The sequence below is a fragment of the Triplophysa rosa genome, linkage group LG6 (genome assembly GCF_024868665.1).
Source record: "Triplophysa rosa linkage group LG6, Trosa_1v2, whole genome shotgun sequence".
Classification (NCBI taxonomy): domain Eukaryota; kingdom Metazoa; phylum Chordata; class Actinopteri; order Cypriniformes; family Nemacheilidae; genus Triplophysa; species Triplophysa rosa.
In genome coordinates this window covers 22149248-22174065 of record NC_079895.1, presented here as the reverse complement: position 1 = coordinate 22174065, position 24818 = coordinate 22149248, and the positions used below count along the sequence as shown (strand labels likewise).

The 24818-nt window shown below is 45.1% G+C and overlaps 1 protein-coding gene across 2 annotated transcripts in view; it reads left to right on the top strand.

Annotated features, from left to right (window-relative positions):
• Positions 1–1384: 1384 nt before the first annotated feature.
• The window catches only part of tmem198a (transmembrane protein 198a), a 41923-nt gene continuing 18489 nt past the window's right edge, over positions 1385–24818 (top strand). For both annotated transcript variants that reach the window (XM_057336240.1, XM_057336239.1), the window contains exon 1: positions 1385–1704. The gene's annotated coding sequence lies outside the window, so the exon portion shown is untranslated. The remainder of the gene's footprint in view (positions 1705–24818) is intronic.

The window sequence follows — 24818 nt, the reverse complement described above, 5'->3', positions numbered from 1 at the left end:
TTGCAAAATTGTTGCTTCATACATTTCAATGCCAGTAAACCCTGTGTAAACTGCGCAATGTGCATATGACAAGACACAAGAAAGTTTACTTACAGTCACAATAAAGCACCAGTAGAGGGATCAGTTTGCACGTGTATCTGTACACGTCTCATACATCCTGCCTCTTGTGTTTTTAAAATCTGCTTTAATGTCCTCCTCTGTCTCTTGAATTTGATTGTATGCATTATGAGCCCAAACTCAAAGATGACATTATTTTAAATCATATATGTTATCACAGTGCTAACAAACAGTTGCAGAATCTAAACCTTTTGTCTGAAACATGGAAAATAAAATAATAAAAAATTCCCCATCACTTATAAACCGTAACAGATCAACGCAATAACCAATTTAACTTAAAAAATTTAAAGACCCTTTAATTTATTCTCAGAATGTAGAACTGGCAACTTACCTCCAGTTTGATGTTATATGGAATAGTTAAAGAACCGAGTCATGCTTTAACTGGTGTAATCAGTAATGTTTTATTGTATTATTGCTGCGTCTGTTATACGCTGGGGGGCGTTAGTGCTTCAATATCGCAGCCCAATGAAACAAGTTGAGCTTGTTCAGCAGCCTGTTGAAACCAGATAAAGAAAAACTGAACTCTTGTGTATTTCACAGATCAGTAGCCATCCATCCGCATCGCTTTATAAAAAACATCGTGTTTTATATACAGCATTTGTGTTATTCGTTTGTAACCTCACGAATGGTCTTTAGTAATTTAGAACAGACTTCAATATTTGGATAAATGTAGCTTGTTATCTATTAATAGATGTGTGTTGTTTCAGCACTAGACAGCGCCAGGGAGTGTTAAGCCAAAACTCTCTTGCTGTGATACTCCAATTGGTTGATTTTGTTGTTAAATAAAACTGCTTATTTGTAAAATATGTCTATTCACATTATAATACCACAGTAAAAAACAGCACTATCATAAAGTCACTACTTGTTTCCTTCCTGCATTACATTTATCGCACATGCTACACGAAGATGTCCCGTCATTTTGAAAAATGCGACCACTCCCTATCCCCCCGTTACACTGATCATCATTATAGAAGACATTTTTTTTTTTTTTAAATTTTTTTATTTATTTATTTTTTTTTTTTTTAGAAGACATGGGAAGTTTACATCACCAACTTACAAGATGTCCTTAAACTAGACTTCATGTTTCATGTTTAGTTAGCTATATCCTTATAAGAATACGCAACTTATATCGATTATATTGAATGGACTGCACTTCATTCACTAAGACCCTCTTTGTACACATACCCCCACACCTCCCCCCGCCGCCTCCGGTCACCGCGCCACCCCCGCATCCTAAGCAAATGGTACAGTCCAAAGACAGAGCATGTGGATAAAAATGAAAACAGTGAGTTCCATCAGACAGTACACCGGAAAGATAGGAAATTCAGAGGGAATCCAAAAAGCGACAATATAATGAACGGAATCGTTTTAAAGGGTTCTGGACAAATTATGTGATGCAGTGCCACACTGGAGGGTTAACGTACATACGTTTTTGCATTAGATCCCAGTAAACTCAATGAAAGACTGAAGCGTTGCATGCAAAGGCTTCCGCTAACAAAGGATGTTAACTGTAACTGCCGCGTCGACGCTTGAGTTAGCCGCGCTACACTTATGAAAATAAACTACTGATCTTGAGCTGCCACGACGGTGAGTCGCTCTTTTCATATGCATTATTTAACTTATATACTGTGCGCTTCCAAAGGATCAAAGTTTTAAAACCCTTGATGTATTCTTAAATAAAAGATATCCAGAGTGTTTCTTGGTAACGTGTACTGTTAAACACAGGTAACGTTAGGGTAATGGTACTAGGTTTTGTCCAATCCTTTGTCTACATTGAGCGTTAAGCAAAAATAGGAATTTAAAATGCGGCATAGCATAGCAATAGAAAAGGGCTTAAGAACACCGTCACGAATATGTATTTTACGTCATTTTTTACGTTCATAGCCTACATGTTAATGTCACAAGGATTCTGGCAGCGCATCTCAGAGATGATATTGTTGTGCTATTGTTCCTGCTCAGTGTGTGCGTGCGTGCGTGCGTGTGTGTTCTTTTTTCAACAGCGTTGTAAACGCTGTATTGGATTGTGTTTTGCATTATTGTGCATAACAGTAGGCTACTCCGTGTATCATGGAAAAGCAGCAAGCGACAATTACAATAGGGACTCCTGTATTTCGTGGTGATTGTGTAGAAATGTTTTGTTTTTCACGAACACTTTGGCTGTCCACTGTGCAAACGAGCTGAATTGATTTGATACAGTGTTGGAATTAGTCACGTGTTCATCACGACAGAATTGTCTTATTGTTTTGTTATTGCGTCATAGTATTAATCCTTTACCAAAAACTCAAACAAAAATGTAGGTAGGCAACTCGGAACAAGATTTTCTGAGAAATTCACCGCATTACATTATATTAAATGTGGGAATAGCGATTGCATTATTTCAGTATCTTTTTACATGGTTTACACATTTGTTGTTTGTTCGTTTACTTGCTGTAAGGTGTGGTTGTGTTTTGTGTACTTGTTGTAAGGTGTGATTGTGTATAAAACAAAGATACGCATATGAAGGGTTTATTTTAAAAATTTCTTCATTGTTTCTAATAGATTGGGGTCAATTATTTGAAGTATCCTTGGTGTAAATCAATAAAACACAAGTATTAACAATATCATAATAAAATAAATTCAGGATAAACAACAGCAAACTGCTGCTCTTCACACCAAATTCTGGCATTATTGATCAAAACCAGCTTATGTGTTTAGCAGCTGGGTTTGACTCCTGCTCCCAGAAATGACAAAAGTTTTACCCCAAAAATATATTTTTAAAGATTGTATATTAAAACATCGGTAACACTTTACAATAGGGTTCACATTAGGCAACTCTCGTTACCTGCATTGGTTGCTATGAATTAACAATGCATAAAACACCCACAATAAACTTGTTGTTACTTGTTGTTTATTTTACATTAAAAGCTTTTTATGGTAACATTAGTTTAATGCAAAGTGTTCATACATACATGAATGGACAACAAACAATTGTTTTTGTGTTATCTATAACATTAATCAACTTTATTAAATGCTATAAAAATATAGTGCTTGTTGTTATTTTATGTTGGAAGACCTTGTTGTAAAATGTTAACAAAACATTTAGATTCATTCTTGTTTTATTTCGCTTGCTTTCTCTATGTAAACAAATTTTATGTAAATTAATTTTGGCCGGTTTCTAAAACGTAAATATTTCATATCTATTTTGGATTGGTCCAGGACAGTGTGGTGAAATTGTCATGGATAGAAGGCTTCTTCTGGCAGTCTTTTAATTGAGTCTGCAGGGACACTTTTGCCAGTTTATGAGCTGTACAAGCACAGAACGAAAATGTCCTCAAGCCTACTTTTGTCTCCCTTCACTATTTGATATTTATAAAAAATGGCCTATATACATGCACATTAAAAACATAAAAGCTTTTATGGTATTTAGATTTATCGAATTATTTTAATGTGCCATTGAAAACGAATGTATTCTGAGTCAGACCACTGATTGTTGAACAATCCATTATAGAACATTAGTGAACAAGAACGAACAAATCTGCTTTCAGAGATTTTTCACAAATAAAAAAGCATAAATATGCATAACATGATTCGATGAGGAGATAATTATTAAGAGCAAATATCCCCCTCAGTCCAAGGCTCCCATACAGCTGCGCAGTCATAAAGTGTTATGTCATGATGAGGCACAGATGTGTGAAACAATACACTAACACATGGAAGGAGTTTAACATAACAGGTGTGGTGGGAAAAATGTGAGGAGACTAAAGTTGTACGAAAGCCAAACGCTGTGTTCTGTAATGAAGGCGGTTATGTAATAATATATGGATGAAAGGAGCAGCAGAACCCCTTAGAGGTCCGTGTCTAATTGAGTGAGTCTGCAGCAGGCCAAACATTGTATATTTCATATGAGGCAGAGTGGGAGAGGAAGCTGGAAAGAGGGATCATGGGCCAGAAACGGTGAGATAGTGGGAAGACCAGATAGAGACATGTGGAGAAGCACGTGGGTGCTGAAGAAAAAGTCGATGATAAATCCATTAATCCATTTCACTGCTGTTCTGGCCAACAGTTATAGTTCCTCCATGCAGCTACTGTACATTTGAGTCGAAACTGGGCATTTCAAATCAATCAATAGCCGCGTAAGTATTCATTTCTCATTCTAAAACATTCTACTTCATTCCATTAGAGTGAAAATTGATTTTTATCAAGGTCACCAAGAAATACATTTATGGGGATGCTTTTCACATAAGCTGTGACAAATGTACTTAATTGTTGCTTTTTGGTGCACAGTATTTAAGAAATTGTCAGGTCGTTTGTGTTCTGCAATTCTATTTGTGACACTGTAGTTCCCACTATACGTGTTTCGTTTGAATTGGTCTTTTGCATTTGCTCTCCATCCCTTTGGTTTGGATAAGCACATGGGAATAAATATTAGCAGTTTGGAATTGTCTCATAGCCACATCACTCATCTTTCTTCACGTTCAAAAGACTGCCTTCATCTAAGCTTGTACTCTTTAATATGATACGGTAGAGCAGATGTTTGGTGACTCATGTAATGATACAAGAGCCAGGCAAAAATTCCCTTGTGTATATTGCACATCTATTCACTGATCCTCTGCCATGCCATTAAAATAAACGGTTTAAATGAGCACGCCACCCTGTTCCGTGCCATCTTTATGAAAGCTGAGTATGTTGCTTTTGTTTGGCCTAGCAAGATTGTCTGAAGTAAATGATTTCTGTATGAGCCAGAACTGGAGTCATTTCATCATGTGTTTCTGCCTTTAATGCGCCCCCTTCAGCTACATTTATGATTTCATAAAACCTCATTTTATCAGGCCGAGTCAAATTCAAAGCTTCATAATGGGTCAGCCATCATTTTCAGCAACAGATGATGGGAAAGCTTGTGGACCCTGCTGTTTGTTTGCAGTCTTTACAGTGGACTTGGCTGAGGACGAAGGCTTTAATCTGAGATAAGCCTAATTGGATCATCGCTCACCCCGTCCTAAAATGACAAGAGGACTTCAAGGCATTATTTCAGAGAAGGGAAACAGACATTTACATCTTGAAGATTTGATGTTTCTCAGGGTTTTTCCTGGCTCAAAATGAGGTGGAGGTGGTGCCATCCTGATCTTTTACACACACACGTATGCCTACCGTACCTTTAAGTGGCTTAACGAAAGTGACTTTGAGTTTGACATATTAAAAGTTCTAATAAATTAGATAAAATGACAATTATTAAGTTATATAAAACATTACTTTTATTCAACCAAACTGAATTTTTTTAATCAAATAAAGCTTTTTTTATCATTTTCAACTAACTTTTCAGCCCACAATAGCCAACTGAATTAACCAGTCTTTCTAAATTAGCAAAGCTCATTCACAGCTTGCATTCTCTGTGGTTAACTTTAAATGACTCAAAGATCTCTTATATTCGCTAGTGACTGAAAAGTTCAATAGTTTAAATGAATCGGTTCAAATGATCGTGTGCAAGTCGTTCTGAACGCAATGTGTGTTCATACTGGCTAACTCGCTGTGTACAGTATATGCTGATTCAACGATCCAGCTGCACAGCTAAAGACATTACAATGATGTACGTCATGTTAATTTAAGAAATATCAAGAAATTAAACGTACTTGGATGCAAAACAAACAGCCGTGAAACACAGGCTCGCTCTTGTTCTGGAACTCTTTTTAGCGCCTCAGTGTGCTGATAACGAAACAGCGTGATGTCGCAACTGCAGTTACAAATGACAGTCTGTTAAATGCACGCAGCATTTCTTGTGAAGACTCACAACATAATTTTGGCGAGAGCCTGAGGCGGCAAGACATTAGATGGAGGCAGCCACCTCCAATTTCTCTATGCAGGAAAAACCCTGTTTCTGTTTGTATTGGCTTTATTGTTGGTTATAGCGGTGGACAAGATCAAGAGTGACAAAAGGACTCGTGATAATTCCTACTATTGAAGCGTTGACTTGCCTTTTTCAAAGCTCACAGTAAATTAAATTTTCCGCATTGAGTTGTTTTAATCATACCACCTGTGATATTGTCTTTAATTTCAACCTCAAAATCTCAGAGGTCTTCGCACTTCAGCAATAATCCAGCCCACAGTGGAAAAACAAGATTTTTCTTCAATGCACAATATCCCTATATACAGTATATTGCAGTATATATTAGAGTTCTTTATCTACACTTTGCTTTTTCTCAATGCGACTCTGTTCTTCCTGTCCATTATGGACAGCATCCTCTCTTCCCTCAGGCCTGCCTTTGCTTTATCCACTTCTGCTCCAGTGGACTGTCAGAGACTCTGTTTAAAGCCAAGCCAAGAATAGCTCAATAGATGCTCTGTATCATCCCCAAAAGCAGCCTGGGAAAATCACCAAAGCATTTGAAATGGACACAAAGTCGGTATGCTGAGGTCAGCCGGCCCTTTGTATGAATGCTGTGTATGTATGTGTGCCCACATATTCATGTTTCCCCACCACGTGTATTAGGACGAATGGAATGCAGAATGTAATTACGTTATGTAGTCACTTCATTTGTTTTCTCATATTTACATACTAACGGCTGATTGTGACGGGGGCTCGTCGATTACAGATCCACCGACAGCACAATCACAGTGAAATGTGCTCACAATGAAACAATGAAATAATCAACCACAGATGTAGATGAATTTTCGGATTAGAAGTGCGAAATGCCGCTGCTCCTGTTTTCTTTTGTTATAGACTAGAGTTTTGCCTGGCTGTGTGTATTTTTTGAAGTCACAGACCTCAAAGACTCTCTTGTCTTGGCTGTGAAATGTGTTTAGAGGGGTTCGCTCAGGGGCTTCTCAGCAGGATTTTGTGCCAAGAGCATCATAGAGTGCTCTGTTAGACCCCATGTTGATGCGGTGCACTTTCTTTGGAAAATATGAGATTGGTTGGTTTGGTTTTATTGAACAGGGCTGTAATGGAGTAGACCAGTTGTGGAATGAAATCAGCTGCATTGGCTCTGAGGTGGTGATTATGTTTCTAATGATGATTGCGCTCATAATCACACACCCAAAGCTGTTATGCACAACACGCGCACACACACTAGGGCTGTGCAAAAATATCTATACATGCAACTATCGCAATATTTTTTTTTTCAATAGTGTATCGATAGTGATACCTCTACTATCGATAATTTAAAAAAAATCATGTCATATACATACGGCCAAAAGTAAGTGGAAGCGAGCATGGCGAAAAATATAAGAACGCTTGGAGCTCTCAGAGCTGATGTGTGGGTGTGCTTTGGTTTTCAAAATAAGTCATGGAGTAATGAGTTATATAAAATAATGCTGTTTGTAGGCTTTGCAAGTTATGACACAAGTCACTTGGCTACTGCAGTGCATTAGACAAAAAGTTTATTAAGAAAAGTAACAATGGCATTTATTGTGCTTTCACGGATGTGACACCAGCACATTTACAGCACGGATGAACCAGAGGTTTTATACTGCCCATGTTCAGTGTTTTAACTGTAATGCACCACAACAGCCAAGTGACTTGCGTGAGCCACCTTATTCCCCTGTGCTACCCACTAGAGGGGCGCAATCCACAGTTTGAGAACCCAAACCTCTGATCTAAGGTCCATGCATCGCACATCATGGCCACTCTGCAGAGGTAAGGGATGTTTTTACACTTATCCTTACAGAAAACCCCCGGTGGTGCACAGCATGTTGTATTTCTAGCTCTACTTTTTACATTTTCTATTTAAAGTATTGCAATATATCGCAAATGTGTATCGTATCGAAATACATAGCAATATATTGTATCGTGACACATCTATCGTGATATATCGTATTGGGAGGCACTTGCCAATGCACGCACGCACGCACTCGCGCACGCACACACACACACACAAACACACACACGAACAGTTTAACAGAACACAGAAGACACATTTTCAGTTATTCACCAACCATAATATGCTGTCATATACACTATTATTTAAAAGTTTATTTTCACATTTTAGAAGTATAGTAAACTCATAAAAAAATGGAAAAACATGAAAGTAACTATTTATGTTGAAATGTGTAATTGTATAAGATTACGATTATGTGATTTTAAAAAATCCAAAAGAATTTAAGACTTAAATTTTGGCATCTTTGTTGTAGCCACCCTTTGCCTAGAATTTTTAAAATTTGCCATTTTTAACTAGCTTCTTGAGGTGTGTCCTGTCTATTCTGGGCTTCTGTTTATTTTTCCTCATTATTCAGTCATAGTCATCCAAAGCGTTTTTATTCAATGTCATTTTAATTTTGTCATGAAAGAAATGTGCGCACAAAACTAATTTCAGACATTCAAGCATACACTTTCAGATCAAAATGTTTATAAGGTTTAGAGAAACGTTTCACTCAAGTAACCCAAAACTTAAACTCTAGTGTAGGCTTGTATGTTTTGTGAAAACAATCACTTGTAATCAATATTCCAGTGGTTCTGAATCTCTCTCCCTCTCTGATGTGTGGAGAGCTGACAGACTGCTGCGTTGGACCGCAGAGTCATTCTGTCTCACCTCTGACTCAGAATCATAACGCCAGTGGGACCGTTGTTGGAAAAGTTATTGTTTGGAACAGACAGCCAGTGGACAAACCCAAAACTCCCTGATTGAAAAACCCATACCCGAGGCACGCATTGGTTTTCACATGACCATACAGATTACACGCAAACACCCATCACATTGATGATCTCATTCGGGTCAGCAGGAGAAAGCGAGTCCATTGCTAATGGAATTTAGAGCAGAAGCCCTCAACAAGATTAACAAGGTTTAGCAGGGCTATTGCCTTGTCCACTACATCACTCAGCCCAACCACACACACTTGTGTCCATTACTCTCTATCTCACAGAGGCACACACATGCTGTCACTGTTTTTTCTTTCATTATACACACTCGCCCCCGGCCACTCCGATTTTCTTTACATCCTCCTGTCTGTCCTGGCAACCATTGCCAGGGAAACCTCAGTTATAGCGACTACAGCAGAATAAAATATGGACTGTTGAGTCGGATGCTCCTTTATCTCCATTGCCCAAAGCTCTCAGGTGCCATCTTTTTTAGATTCAATTTATTGTCATTGCACAAGTACAAGGCAACGAAATGTGACCTCTGCATTTAACCCATCCAGAGAGTAGTGAACACACGCACAGCAAGTGGTGAACACACGTACCCCCGGAGCAGTGGGCAGCTATCACTGCAGCGCCCGGGGAGCAAGTAGGGGTAAGGTGCCTTGCTCAAGGGCACCTCAGTTGTTACCCGCCGGCCCTGGGAATCGAACCGGCAACCTTCTGGTCATGAGTCCGACTCTCTAACCATTAGGCCACAATCTGCTCTTTTGCTCTAATTCCAAGCGTAAGTGGTTGTTCAGAGGGCCAGGACAGATACCTTCTTCAAGTGCTCTGTAGGGAGTTAGTGAATGGAGTGATTCAGTGTTTAGAGTGCAGGTGGATCACTGAGGACCTGTTCCGAAAAAATGCTGTAGCACAAAAGTGCTATGGACTTTGAGGGGGTCTAATCATGAAAATAAACCTTTTTTGAGCTTGGAAAGGAGAGGATTTGATGTGGTATAATTTTCAGAATTCAGAATTTCTCTTTAATTTAAAGAGACTTCAGCAACTTAATGATTTCAGATTGTTGTCTCCCTGTAAACTGTGACAACAGGTGAAAACGCAGAACTGTGACATGATGCACATGAGCATCACATGTAAAAGTCCTGTCATGGTCCTGCCTTCTTGTTCAGGATTTTCTAGTCTTGTGGCAGGATCGTGACAGATCCCTTATGTTTAGTGTGAGAAAGTCATGGGGTGTTAACCATGGACATGCCATGTGCTTTCTCGTGTCTCGTCATTGGCCCCGCCCCTCTCGTTTCCCGTATTACCTTCCTGCCATGTCTTATGTTCCTCACACGCCCCTCGTTACCTTCCTTTGTTTGTCTCCCTTTAAAAACCCCTCGTGTCTATTGTCTTGTGCTCGTGCATTGTATTTGATGTGTTGGTATACGTGTCCGCTTGTGTTGTGCTCTCCATTGGATTACCTTACCTGTTTTTTGAGATGTTGTGTTGTGTTTAGTTTTAGTCTATCCTTGTCCTGCTGTTTTGTGTTCCCCTCGTGGAAAGTTTTTGGTTTCAGTTTATATGTACATTAGTCTTGTCCTCGTTACCCCCTCGTGGGTGTTTTGTTTTGTCTTGTATTAAAGTCTTTGTTAACCCCTTCACCTTCTTCCTGCCTGCAATTGGGTTCTTTCCTGCCGTCCGTGACAAGTCCATATTTTTGGCCACAGAAATCACAAAAAATCACCACAAAATCGTGTGGGGACTGATTAAGAATGACTGCTGAGCTTAAAGTTACTCATAATATGAAACAAGAAATAATGCTCTTGAGTAGTTTATGCATATTTTAAGTATGCAAACAAAACGTCTTGGTTACGGATGTAACCTCGGTTCCCTGATGGAGGGAACGAGACGTTGTGTCGAACCGACAGAATGGGGTTTGTCTTGAGAACCTATCATCTTCTGAGTATTTAGAAAAGGCCAATGAAAATTGGCGAATGAAATTTGCATGCCGGGCTCCTCCCCGGATGTCCGGGTATAAGAGGGAAGCCGGCGTGCTCATTCATTCACCTTTTGTTCTTCAGAGCCTACGCATCTGATGAGCTTCTCTACGATCTGGTGATCATTCTTTCTGCTGGAATCTACGACGTGGACAGCGGACGGTCCCTTCCTGCAGTGACTCTCCCCTGGGCGTCTCGGCAGTTCCGGAGGTGTTCGAGCAAATTTCCTTTTCTAAAAGAGCAAATTTCTCCAGCGTGGCTTGTCCCGCTGTTCTCATGGGTGCAACACACTCATCGAGGAGGGGGACGGACACAATGCCTGCTTCCAGTACGCTGGGGCAGACGTTGTGGATACGTCCTGCCCGCACTGCGGGCGGTGACGATTCAGACGTTGCGTCACAGGTGGCTGTGTTCCCACGGGACTCAGCCACCACCTCGTTTGCTCCCCGTTCCGTGGCGGCAGGACTACGGCCCTGCCGTCCGCTATGGCAAGCAGCGAGGGTGATATGAGGATTACTGTGAGCGATAATCCGCCAGCCACGGCTCACGGACCGTTCACACCTCGTTTCGCTCGTCTGACCGTTCCCCAAAAAAGACGGTCCGCCGTCTTATTCCTCAATCACGTATTCGGACACGATGCGTGATGATGAGATGTCTCTTGCAGCATCGGGGGGTGACGTACTGCCATCCGACTCCGACGATTCCTCGGGCTCCCTCCCTCGGGGGGTCGAGCCCAGGAAGAAGCGGACGTCGAAATGTCAGCCATGCTTTCCCGGGCCGCCGTGAGTGTTGGGTTGCAGTGCCCGCACTGCCTCTCCCGGCGCTCGCGGCTGGCTACATGGCGCCTCGGGTTTGAGCGCGGCTCCAAGCCGCGCCCGCCCCCAGTGCCGTGTTTACCGGAAGTGCATGAGGAACTTTGTAAGACCTGGAACGCCCCTTCCCGGCACGTTTCACGTCAAACAAAGTTCTGTCACCCTCTCTTCCCTCGAGGTTGAGACAGCTGGAGGATGCGTCGGTGTCCCCAGGTGGAGTTGCCGCCGCGGTGCACTCGTGCCCGTAGGTGGCGGCCACCTGGGGGGGCTCGACCTAGACTCCCGTCCAAAGCATGTGGTGTCTCGGCATCTCTGGTGTCGAGAGCTTACATTGCGGCGGACCAAGCTGCCTCCTCTCTCCACGCTATGGCTCCTGCCAGGCCAGGGCGTTGAGAGAGCTCCACGAGGGTAAGACCGACCCAGCGCTTATGCAGGAACTCCGCGCCGCCACCGACCTCGCTCTACGGGCGACCAAGGTGACCACGCGGGCCCTGGGTCGGACGATGTCCACACTTGTGGTCCATGAGAAACTCCTCTGGCCGATCCTTGCGCAGATGAGTAACGCTGAGAAGGTCCGCTTTCTCGACGCACCCGTCTCGCAAGGGGGGGCTGGTTGGTGTTACTGTCGAGGGGCAGCGGCCCCTCTCACCCCCCGCCCGTCGGGGGCGCGAGACCCGCACGCTGCCTCCCCCGGAGGGTTCTCGACAGTAAAGAAGCAGTCCTCCGTGCCGCGACTCGGCCGCCTCGGCCGTCGAGTCCCGTGCACTGTCTGCTTCCCAGCAGCCCTGGTCCTCTTCGACGCCCTCCAGCTCTGGCGCCCCCCACTCAGGCGGCCCCCCCTGGAGGAGACAGCGAAGAGGAGACCATCGCCCCATCAGCAGCCGCGGGGAAGCGGCCCTCATGGGAAGACCTCAGGGGGATCGAGGCTACCATTGGGCCCGACCCCAGCCACATCGCTGGGAAGTCGGATAGGGACGGATCCTGCCCCGTCTCTCCATCTGCTGGCCCCCTCCGGGGGGCTAGCGCCCACTTACTCTCAAAAAAGGAGAGTTTCCTCTCTCTCTCTGGGTTACCACAGCCGCTCTCACCCTCTGCTCGACGGTGAACGGCAAACTCGACGTTGCGTCATGGCAAAGTGCAATGTCGAGTATAAACACCAGCCCTCAGCACTCTCAGTCAGACAGTGCGTTGAGCTGCGCAGTCGCCAGGCAGGAAATATGGCAGAGCCGATCTCCTCCCCGGGGGGCCTCCCCTGGCAAGGAATCCGTACTGCTAGCCATCGAACCACCCTCCGCGGGGGCGATGAAGCAGATCAACCTCTAGTCCCCTGTCACAGTTCTGGGAGCCCCCAGACTGTCAGGCGGGCTGAGGAAGACGATCCGTCTCGGCTACGCGATTCAGTCGCTACACGTCCGCCCAAGTTCCGGGACGTCCTTTTACCTCAGGCAGAGGCAGGGATGCCCCCGTACTTCGGGCGGAGGTCGCCTCCCTTCTGGTGAAGGGAGCGATCGAGCCCGTCCCACCGGCCGAGGTGTTCAGCGGGTTTTACAGCCCGTACTTCATTGTCCCTAAGAAAGGCGGAGGGTTGCGCCCTATCTTGGGTCTGTGTGTTCTGAACAGGCACCTACACTAGCTGCCTTTCAGGAGGGTCACGCAGAAGCGCATCCTGGCGTCCGTCAGGCGTCAGGACTGGTTCATGGCAATCGACCTGAAGGACGCGTACTTTCATGTCTCGATCCTCCCTCGACTTCGGCCGTTCCGACGGTTCGCGTTCGAGGGACGGGCATATCAGTACAGGGTCCTCCCCTTCGGTCTGTCCCTGTCTCCACGAGTCTTTACGAAGGTCGTGGAAGCCGCCCTCCTTCCCCGTTGGGAAGGAGGTGTGCGGGTACTAACTATCTCGACGACTGGCTCAAGTTTGGGCACACTCTCGAGATCTGTGGTGTACACACAGGGACCTGGTGCTCCGGCACCTAGATCGGTGGGGCCACAGGTCAACTGAGAAAAGAGCAAGCTCTCCCCGGTGCAGAGCATCCTCTTTCTCGGTATGGAACTCGACTCTGTCCTCACGAGCGGCCCCGCTCACCCCCAGGGGGGGGGGCGAGGACTAGCGCGCCCGGTCAGTGTTGAACTGCCTGAGATCAGACAGTCAGCGGTCCCCCTGTAACAGGAGGCTCCTGGGATTCATGGCATCCTCGGCGGGGGTGGCCCCCCCTCGGGTCGATGCATATACGACCGCTCCAACACTGGCGGCAGAGTCAAGTTCCTTGGAGAGCGTGGCACACCGGCAGCAGGCGTTGGTCACACGCTTTTCTGCCGACACACCCTAAGGGGTGCCGTGTGCAACGGGCAAGCAGTGTCGGGGCGGTGGACGGGCCCCCGCCTGCGTTGGCATTCAACTGCCTAGAGTTGTGGGTTGTGCTACTTGCATTGAGGGACTTCCTCTCGTGCAGGGAAGCACGTGCTGGTCCGGTCGGACAGCACAGCTGCTGTGGCGTATTCTTCACTCACAGCAGCTAACATGACTCGCCCGACGCCTCCTCCTCTGGAGTCAGCAGGTGATCAGCTCCCTGCGAGCCACACACATCCCAGGCGTCCTGAACCAGACAGCCGATGTGCTCTCTCGTCAGTTGACGCCTTGCGGAGAGTGGCGACTCCCTCCCCGCGCAGCCGGCTCATTTGGGGGCAGTTTGGCCAGGCACAGGTGGTCCTGTTGCCTCCCCGAACTCCTCCCATTGTCCGCTTGGGTACTCCCTGTCCGAGGTACCCTCGGCACGGATGCCCTTGCGCACAGCTGGCCGCGGGACAAGCGGAAGTACGCTTCCCCCCAGTGAGCCTCATTGCACAGGGCCTGTGCAAGGCCAGGGAAGAGGAGCATCAAGTGGTACTAGTTACGCCCCTTCGGCCTAACCAGGACTTGGTTCTCGGAGCTGAGGCTCTGACAACAACTCCCCCCTGGCCGCTCCCCCTGGCGGACAGCTTCCCCAGGGGAAGGGGCACGTTACGGCATCCCAGGCAAAACCTGGTCTCCATGTCTGGACGGGACGAGGAGATCCTGAGTGACCCACCCCCGGTCCGGTTGGGACGTCACTCAGGCTAGGGCTTCGGCCACTGGGCGGCTATACGCCCATAGGTGGCGCCTCTTCTCGTCCTGGTGCTCTTCTCGGCGAGAAGACCCGCGGAGTTGCTCGGTCGGGTACGGGCTGTCCCGTCCTCAAGAGAGACGGGGGAGTAACCTCTCCCCCTCCACACTGGGAATGTATGTAGCCGCTACGGCCGCTCATCATGACCCGAGTGCTGGGTAGCCTCTGGGACAGCACGACCTGGTCATTAGGTTCCTAAGGGGCGCGAGAGGGTGACCACCTTATCCGCGCTCCGTACCCTCTTGCGACCTAGGTGGCGGGCCTCAAGAGGCCCCGCCCCCTTCGAGCCTCTCGGGGTTGCCGCTCTTTCTCAGTCTTGATAAAGACGGCTTTCCGCATGGCGCTCACCTCCAAGAGGGTAGGGGATCTGCAAGCACCCTCCGTGTCCACAGATTGCCTAGAACTCGGGGCCGGGATTCTCACGTTATCTTGAGACCCCGCCCCGGCTACGTGCCCAAGGTTCCCACCACTCTCCCGAGAGACCAGGTGGTGAACCTGCAGGCGCTCCCCACCGGGGAGGAAGACCCAACCTATCCGTGTTGTGTCCAGTACGCGCACGGCGCCTCTACTTGGACCGCACGCAGAGCCCAGAAGCTCTGAGCAGCTCTTTGTCTGTTTCGGAGGTCAGCAGAAGGGAGGGCTGTCTCCAAACAGAGGCTGGCGCACTGGATCGTGGATGCCCTCGTTAGGGCATACCGATCTCATTTCGCCCCTGCCCGTTGGGAGTGAGGCACACCCCTCATGGGCACTGGCTCAGGGCGCCTCTCTGGCAGACATCTGCAGAGCTGCGGGTTGGGCTATGCCCAACAACTCCGTGAGGTTCTAATACCTACGCGCGGAACCGGTGTCAGCCCGCATCCTGGCAAGGTGTGGGACCGGCAGCCGGTAGGGCGTACGCCTGCGGAAGCCCTTCCCCCTCCGGGGGGAGCAGTGGCGATCCCGCCTCACTTCTTTCCCCTCGGGTAAAGAACAGGCATTCCATCCATCACTAAGCACCCTTCCAGGGGACAGGCTGGGCAGAGCAGCCCTGCCCCCTTAGGCCGGGGAACAGTTGAGTTATCTCCCACATAGCTCTAACCGGACCTAGTGCTCCAGACGTGGTAACCCCCCCTCCGTGGGCTGTTCCGTCTGATGTATCCTCATGAATGGTTCCCACCTTGGCAACCCATGACCTCCCCAGGTGGACTCCCACCTTGCGGTTAACTCCTGCAGTCCGCACATTCCTCCCATGAGTTCTCCCCTGATGGTGAGACCATGTGGTGTCTCCACTAATTCCTCCCTACGGTAGGTAGTGGCCTCTGCAGCGTTTTTCCCCCAGGGGGAATAATGCTTACCCAGTGGCCCGTACGGTGCCGGGCGGCTTCTCGCCATTTAGAGAATTAGGCCTCCGCCCGTGACGGCCGGCGTTAGGGGGCTTCCCAACTTTTTGTGGAAAGCTCTGGGTCCCCCTTCCTCTCCACTGGAAGGTCATAATTTCGCGCTAGCGTGTTCGTCTGACTCGCCCAGGCCAGTCAACGTCGCTCCGCAGAGATTGTGACGCGGCTCAGTGCTGTGGCGTTTTCCATAGGAACCCCATTCTGTCGGTTCGACACAACGTCGAGAGACCGACAGAAAGGGAACGTCTTGGTTACGGATGTAACCTCGGTTCCCTGATGGAGGGAACGAGACGTTGTGTCCCTCATGCCACAACACTGGCCGCCCACCCCAGCGGTCGGGGGAGGATGCTTTAGGCTCCTCAGACCAAAGGTGAATGAATGAGCACGCCGGCTTCCCTCTTATACCCGGACATCCGGGGAGGAGCCCGGCATGCAAATTTCATTCGCCAATTTTCATTGGCCTTTTCTAAATACTCAGAAGATGATAGGTTCTCAAGACAAACCCCATTCTGTCGGTTCGACACAACGTCGAGAGACCGACAGAAAGGGAACAATAGATGTTCCGTCCCAATTCGCCTACTTATACTATGCACTAAAAGTATGTACTGTTTATGTTATGGAGAAGTATATACATTTTAGTGTGTAGCAAAACAATATGCACACACTGGGACATACTAACAGGAAACTGAAGTGGCCGTTGTTGCCTAGACAACATTGTGGCCATTAACTGTCACACACATCAAAATACAGCTCTTCTTTCCATTTAAGTATTTATTCATTCATTGTTTCATATGTAATGTTAACTCTGTGCTTATATTTATTAATTTAGTGACACATCAGTTATTTAATTTTATATATGCAGCGGAGCGTCATTTAACTCCACCTACTCGCGGTGAGTTGTGGGTAATATTAGCCGTTAGAGTGTGCATCATTCTGCACTTCGAATTTCTACCGGAAGTAGTAGACCATCCGGGAATCTTTGGAATACTCTTTTCAACATACTACGATTTGGGACATACTAATTCTATTTTCGAATACCATTTAGGACGGATAGTATGCGAATTGGGAAGCAGCAAGAGAATAAAAAACAATGCAGCTGCCAGAAGATAAGTCCATGGACATCTAGGGATGGGTATCGTTAAGATTTTTACTGCTTATCGATACCGGTACTTATCAATACTGTTATCGATACTACGCTCTATAATTTGATGCAAAAACACATGATGTGAAAAGATTGAATGATGAAAAGTACATGTTAAGTTTCTTTATTACAGCTGAGCTTTAGAACTGCAGTTTACAAATGCTTCTGAGCAAACAGAAAATGCCACATAACGTGCACTTACGGCACTTAGCATGTGCATAGGAGCACATCATAATGTAATTCAACATATTTACTTTACATCACTATGGTTATTTGGCTGGTAGACCATATTTCTTTTTACTTTCTGGTTTTAGGTCTACATAAATTTAAGTACTATTTTCTAAGCAAGTAATATTTTTTAAATTATATGTACTATTTTTTATAATTTTACTAGCACATTTACTTCAATTTACTAAAGTAAGTAAATGTACGCCGTTTTATTAAAAACAATGTTATAACTTGTTCTCAAATTAAGGACTTTTATTTTGATGGGTTTCCGCAAAGGGGTGTTTGACGGAAGCTTCCTAGTTGTGAAACGCAGATGCTGAAAGCTCTACAAGCGCAACCATGCCACTCTTTCACTCATAAACACGCAAAACAAGCAGATTACAAATACACCGCGGAAATCATATGGCCCTAGATATCACACATACGTCGAGCAAACTTCGGCCATTCGGACATCATTCAGGGATGGAAAATATGGCTGTCAAAGATTAATCGTGATTAATCGCATCCAGAATAAAAGTTTGCGTTTACATAATATATGCTGGTGTTCTTTGCATATTAATTTTTTATTTATAAACATGTACACATAAATGCATATATTTAAGAAAAATATAACTATTAATAAACTTTTATTTACAATTTAAATTATTGGTAAATATAAATTAATACATTTAAAATTTATAGACAAGTATGTGTATGTTTTGTCTTTATAATACAAAATTAATATGCACAGTACACAGATATATATTATGTAAACACAAACCTTTATTTTGGATGCGATTAATCGCGATTAATCGTTTGACAGCCCTAATGGAAAATGACAGTCAGCAGCCTCTAATTCGCCATTTAACACCCGAATACACAGAGATAAAACAACGCAAGTATCGATAACAGTATCGTTTGTCATGAAGCTTATCGATACTCTAGTATCGACCCAATTATGTACCGGTCCAAAAAAGTACCGGTTCTCGGTACCCATCCCTATGGACATCTCTCCATTTCTGTGTTACATGTGGCAATAATTTGTTAATTAATTCTAATAATCGAGTGCTGCTGAATCTGTAATTATATATTTAAAGGATTTGTGCAGTGCCTTATCACTCCGTCATGTCTAAAATATTAGCCTGTATTAGGCGTGCTATTGTCTTAATTATGTAAGTAATTCTTATTTTCTCCACAGAAACAAGTCAAATCTTTTCACTTTTGTCCATCTTTGAATAGGTGTGAAATTTAGTCTCAAGCCTGTGCTATGCCAAGATGGTGCAACAGGTATAAATTCAACGTAGGAAGGCACATTTTATGTACAGACTAGTCTTAAGACTGGGTATACGTCCAGCTGGTTCAACGAAGAGTGCTTTTCCACCATCGTGCCGAACCGTTCTAAGCACGGTCTGAAACGGTTACAGTTATGTTTCCATGTGAGCCTGGTTCAACACGGCATGATTACAAACTGTTCTCGGCTCAGAATCGTGCTTAATTGTGTTAATAAATCAGCGTGTGACGCGTTTGTGTTTACATTCTAAAGATTTCCGTTATAAACCCTGCGGTGGAAAATTAAACCATTTACGTTACCGTCTGGCATGGTTCGGCATGAAGTGGAACGGTTAAGCAACAAGAACGATACGGCGCGATGGTGGATAAGCGCTCTAAGTGACAAGTCATGGAAGATAAAATTTGAATCATGATTCCTGTTCATTCATACCTGAACAGCTTATGTAGCACATTTCGTTGTGGATTGTTATTAAAGAGTAGAGCCAACTATTGAATCCGACAGCGTGGTCTCATGCCTCGTGTCTCATGTTATGGAGGTGGTTGTGGTATAGATCTGGGCTACCTTAGAAAAGTGTGATTTTTACAATAGGGTTAACTCTGAAACTGGAGACCAATTCAGAACACAGTCACTCTCTATTGCATTTGTGCTCTTAAGCAAGGCACGTTACACGAGGAGGCCTGCTGCAGAGATGATTCCCAGGGGCTGTATTGAAACCCATCACATTGTCTGCTTTTTGTTCAGCTGGACAGCTGTTTACATCGATCCATTATAATGAACAGCACACATACATACTCACATGTGTAACGTATACGTACACACACGGGTCCAGCTGCATTCTGTTGATACTGTCTCTCTTTGGGCCTTTTGATATGAAATATTCATGCAATGTCGCAAGCTCAATGGAGGCTTTTGTTCTACATCATGACTGACATGTGCACCTGAGGCAGATGAAGATGCGTTACCCGTGATCTGAACTGCACAGAGACGTGCAGAAGGGTCTATCAGGAGAATAACAGAGGGTTTTTTGGTGACTGAAACAGATTTATTCTTGCCTGAGAGAGAGAGAGCTGGTGTTGAATAATGCACTTTGCATTGAGTTACTTGAAAGTATTGTTTTCAGTCCCATTCCTGTAGTGAGATTTCACATCTGTTATCTCTTTCTCCCTCTCCATCATCAAACTAACGCGTATCTCGCCTGAGTGCAGAGAATTTTAGTGGATTGTTGCAATAGAATTGATTTTTTTTGCTGCTTGTAACCAGAGCCTGTTTGAACTGTGTGCTTCAAGTTTACTCATGCATGGATGAAGGCAAACATGGCTTAATAAAAAGAGCTCTCTCGCTCTGTTCTTGTCTTTATGACTCTTTTTTTTTCTCTATTGGCCTCTTGCTTTCCATATCTTTCTCCATCTCTCTTTACCAGGCTTTCCCAAGTGGGCCAAGTTGTAATTTGCATGTCTTGGGTTCAGGAAGAGAGGGGTTTGCTTAAAGGCGGGGTGTCCGATTTCTCTTAGCCGTTGTTGATGTTCAAATGACCAAAACAAACACACCCCTACCCCCATCATTCGCTTTTGTCAGCGCTCGGCTAATGTCCGTCCTGTGCACTGTGCACCTTACTGCTGATTGGCTACAAGGTTGTTTTGGTACTCGGCCCGACTCAGTTGTCTAAAGCGTAATTCGGAAATCGGTTACCCCGCCTTTAAGGGGAGAGAGAATTCTCCAGCCTTGGAAAAAAACTACAAGGCAGAAACACTGATTGGTTCTCAGGCTGTTACCATGGTGGCAGGTCGTTCTCCTCATCTCAACCAAATGGCGTATAACTACTAGCATGCCACAATACCCCTGTTGTCATGACAACAGACAGGAAGTGAGACATTGTGCTCTCTCTCTCTCTCTCTCTCTCTCTCTCTCTCTCTCTCTCTCTCTATATATATACTGTATATATTGTTTTTTATACTCTTTTTATATAGCATGTACTGTATATGTGCTATATAATTCTATACATTTTGCATTATGTAAATATAATAAATACAATTTTACGTACTTTTTGGTCACATTTTTTGCTGCAGAATAAATTTATTGTGTGAATTTCTCATCAAAACAACAGCCATCTTGCACTTCATAAATGACTTTTGGCAATTAAAAATGTTTAGCATCAAATCCAATTTGAAGCCACCTCAAGCCTTCTGTTGCAGAGCTGAAATATGTGTAGGGTATCTGAAGAGTTGCTGGAATGCACTCAATGCATGGAGTGCTGGCTACGTATTTCCGGTAAAATCTCAGGGGGCGGGAAAGCTTCCGGGTTGTATTCACCCATAGCAAATGTGCTTTACCAGCGCTCGTTTTGTGGGGAATTAACGTGTAATATAGATAAGTGAAATACATCGTATTGTTAAAATACTATATATTAAACATGTAACGGTGCTATAATACAAAACTTTAATTTAGTCATGACCTGCAGCGTTTAAAACACGTGACTGTGGTTCCGTCAGGCATGGCTGTGTCGTTTTATGAAGCTTCACAGAGATTTAATAATGTTCCGAGCATGGATTTACTTTATTACACGTAAGGATTTAAACCTTAACTGGTACTACAGTTTGTTGTCATCACGTTAAGAGTGCAGATGTGATTGAGCCACAGCACGTCAGCTACTGAAGATCAAATGGTCTATTGGTGAAAACGCTAAAGTTAGCTAATGCTAAAGAATAAACGTAACACTGTGGATACATAAATTTGGTTTTATTTGTACAAATTGTGATGTAAATAAAAATAATGTAAATATATACTTAGACATTAATGTACTGTACATTTTTGTTTCTGTACGTAATATGCATTATATGTGCTTGTGCAGTCATCCATATCTTAGTTCTTAGTGTGTACTTTTTTGTGTGTAACTATTTATTTATGTATTAATGTAAGCTTATACTGTATATAATAACTGATATAGAGAAATTGTCTGGTAAAATGCAAATACAAAAACTATTAAATATGTCAAACAAATGCTTTTGATTTAAATAAGGTTTCATATTGGAATATTGTAAAGTAAAATATTTAAAATGATTAAAATGAATGGACTATATGAAATTCTCACAATACACAGTAAAAATGCTCACTACCATTTCAAAAGATGTCCCTGTTCTTCTTATGTTATCCCGGCTCTTAACCATTTCTCATATTTCTTGTGGTTAACAGTACTACTTTGTCTGTGATCTTTGGAAAACTTCACAAAATTATTAAAACAATATATTGAAGCTTTAGGTCACAGCTATCCTTTGGTGTGTCCTGCTCCTAAATTTTGTGTCTTCTCTGACTTCATCATAATTCTGAAACATGTCGTCCTCTCCCTGATCTCCTGTCATCTGATTCTGACTGGGAGCTGAGAAAATACATATAGCCTAGTATTAATGATTTGAAAATCACACTCGTAAAATAACAATGAGGTAAGTGAGAACGTTAAAATTTATTAAAAAAATCAATGTCATCAACTTAAGGTGAATTGTGTAACAACAAATTAAAAACCGATTCAGTATTTAAACAATATACCTTTTATGAGCCAAGCGATGTCTGTTTCTTTACAGCAAACCTGCATATTAGAGCCATATGACAGATGTGTCTTACCGGGAACTGTGTTATTGATATCTGGTCAGATTCATACAAATTTGTTGTTTAAAGGTAAAGGTATTTAAGGGCTGAACATCTTTGATAAACTCCTTGTAAAGATGATGCCATTCAGTGTTATCCAGCCTTAACGTTACGTGTTACATGCTAATAGCAATAGCATCCAAGCTGTCCATGTATTTTTAAACGTAGTTTGAAGTACTTCTCCATTTTAATTGACAGGGGGGCAGCTGACAGTCTCACAATGCTGACGAATATTGTTTATTGTAGTCCGGCAAACTTTGTGCAAGCAGCGAGTACAAATATGAATCTTCTGTCACAAATCATGTGCGAGAGGAAGAACCCAATTGCAGGCAGCAGTGAAGGGGTTAACAAGGGTATTTATTATACAAAAACACAAAACAAAACACCCTCGATGGGGGAAAAACGAAACTAAGAATCTGTATTAAACAAAACAAAGACTTCCCGCGTGGGGGCAAAAGGAAAAACAAGAACAGCAAAACCCTTACTAAAAAACACGACACAACGTCTTAAATAAAACAAGGCAGGATAAAACTAAAGCAAAAACACAAAACTCACAGTTCTCGAACAAGGCATGGAACAAGAACACGGGCAACAACATAGGAACACGGGCGACAACACGAGCATGAACACATACACATACGTAATACACGAGCACAGGACAAAGAAACAAGAGGGTATATATAGGGAACACAAACGAGGGATAACGACATGGGGCAGGTGTGGGTAATCAAACACTCAGGGAAAGATCACAAGGAAACGAGAGGAGCGGGGCCAATGAGGAGACACTGGAGAGAACGCATATTATTGTCAAAAGGACAATACTCAACTTTATTTTTATTTTATTTATAATAATAAATAATCCAATAATATGTTTCTCTCCACACATAACCAAAGACTTTGCCATGGCTCTGCTACAGGACCAAGAAAAACATGACTAAGGAAGCAGAGCCATGACAGAAGCCCCCCCTTTAATGAGCACCTCCAGGTGCTCACCAAGGGGTAGACGGACAAGACAAGGCAGACTGTAAAGGGCTGGGTGCCGGCTGGAAGGCCGGCTGGAAAGGGCTGCGCCGGCTGGAAGGCCGGCTGGAAAGGGCTTGACGCGGCTGGAAGGCCGGCTGGAAAGGCTTGACCGCTGGAAGGCCGGCTGGACAGGGCTTGACGCCGGCTGGAAGGCCGGCTGGACAGGGCTTGACGCCGGCTGGAAGGTCCGGCTGGACCGCATGGCCGGCTGACGACCGGCTGGAGGCCAGCTGGACGGGCTGATGGCCGGCTGGACACCGGCTGGAGGCAGGGCTGGACGGCTTGACGCCGGCTGGATACACCGGCTGGGACGCCGGCTGGATCACCGGCAGGATGGGGCAGGCGCGGCTGGATCCGGCTGGGACCTGGGACGCCGGCTGGACCGGACTGGACGCCGGCTGCACCGGACTGGACGCCGGCTCACCTGGCCATCCAATCAAGGCTTCTTCTTCCTTGACCGGCCCACAGGACATATGGCCGGTTGCTGAGAAGCGATGGGGAGCCCGAGATACTCCGCACCGGAGGAGTCGGACGGGGAGTCCCACGACTCCCTTTGTCTCCGCCGGCCACGGGTGTCGCTAGGTGGTGCAGCAGAGTGCCCCGAGGCAGATGGATCGGAGGGACCCAAGGTAATGGTGTCAATGTTAAGGACACCTTCCTCCGAAATCACCTCCAGGCGGGTCGGAGAGGCAAGACGTGCTGAGGCCCCTGGCGGATCCCGATTGTTAGCGTAACATACGAGATTCCCAAAGCCCAGGGGTCTCAGCATCCGCATCTCTGACCGGGAGAGTGGTTCCGCAAGACAGCCATTGAACATTACCTTGAGTTCCTCCTCCCCAAAGCAGCCTCGCTCTGCTACATCCAGGAACTGATCGGCGAACACCCAGATGTTAGTGTCTCCCTGGCAGAGGGAAAGGAGGCGGTGGGTCTCCTTAGCCCGGCTCCCCATTTCCAAAGAGCTGCCTGCTGGGCTCAGTATTGGCTCGTGTATTCTGTCACGAATCGTGTGCGAGAGGAAGAACCCAATTGCAGGCAGCAGTGAAGGGGTTAACAAGGGTATTTATTATACAAAAACACAAAACAAAACACCCTCGATGGGGGAAAAACGAAACTAAGAATCTGTATTAAACAAAACAAAGACTTCCCGCGTGGGGGCAAAAGGAAAAACAAGAACAGCAAAACCCTTACTAAAAAACACGACACAACGTCTTAAATAAAACAAGGCAGGATAAAACTAAAGCAAAAACACAAAACTCACAGTTCTCGAACAAGGCATGGAACAGGAACACGGGCGACAACACAGGAACACGGGCGACAACACAGGAACACGGGCGACAACACAGGAACACGGGCGACAACACAGGAACACGGGCGACAACACAGGAACACGGGCGACAACACAGGAACACGGGCGACAACACAGGAACACGGGCGACAACACAGGAACACGGGCGACAACACAGGAACACGGGCGACAACACAGGAACACGGGCGACAACACAGGAACACGGGCGACAACACAGGAACACGGGCGACAAC